At 30.8% G+C, this 637-nt stretch overlaps 1 non-coding gene across 1 annotated transcript; it reads left to right on the forward strand.

The window, feature by feature from the left end:
* The first annotated feature begins 103 nt into the window (after positions 1-103).
* TRNAF-GAA lies at positions 104-176 on the forward strand. The gene has a single exon. It is a non-coding gene; the product is annotated as a tRNA-Phe (tRNA).
* Positions 177-637: the final 461 nt, after the last annotated feature.

The raw sequence follows: 637 nt of genomic DNA on the forward strand, positions 1-637 counted from the left end.
GCATAACCTGACTATTCAATAGAAAATTAGTCATTATTTCTTTTTAAAATCTCAATGAATCAGCTAAAATACCTATACAGATGAATTTTTATTTCTAATGATTGCGGGGATAGCTCAGTTGGGAGAGTGTTAGACTGAAGATCTGAAGGTCACGTGTTTGATCCACGTTCACCGCACTTTGTTTAAGTTGCATAACTTGACTCTAAAATTAGTGTTATTAGTGAGCAGAGCGTCATATTGAAGATTATTTCTTTTTAAAATCTCAATGAATTAGAGGAAGATCTGTCACGTTTTTTATGCATAAGTTTACCTTTACTTTTTGAATTTTCAATTTTAATATTAGTGAGGAGAGCGTCATATTGAAGATTTAAAGGTAACGTGCTTGATCCACGTTCATTGCATTAGCAATTATTTCTTTTTAAAATCTCAATCTATATGAATTAGAGGAAGATCTGTCACGTTTTTTATGCATAAGTTTACCTTTACTTTTTGAATTTTCAATTTTAATACTAGTGAGGAGAGCGTCATATTGAAGATTTAAAGGTAACGTGCTTGATCCACGTTCATTGCATTAGCAATTATTTCTTTTTAAAATCTCAATCTATATGAATTAGAGGAAGATATGGCACGTTTTTTA

The sequence above is a fragment of the Cucurbita maxima genome, unplaced genomic scaffold (assembly GCF_002738345.1).
Source record: "Cucurbita maxima cultivar Rimu unplaced genomic scaffold, Cmax_1.0 Cma_Scf07404, whole genome shotgun sequence".
NCBI classification, from domain to species: Eukaryota; Viridiplantae; Streptophyta; class Magnoliopsida; order Cucurbitales; family Cucurbitaceae; genus Cucurbita; species Cucurbita maxima.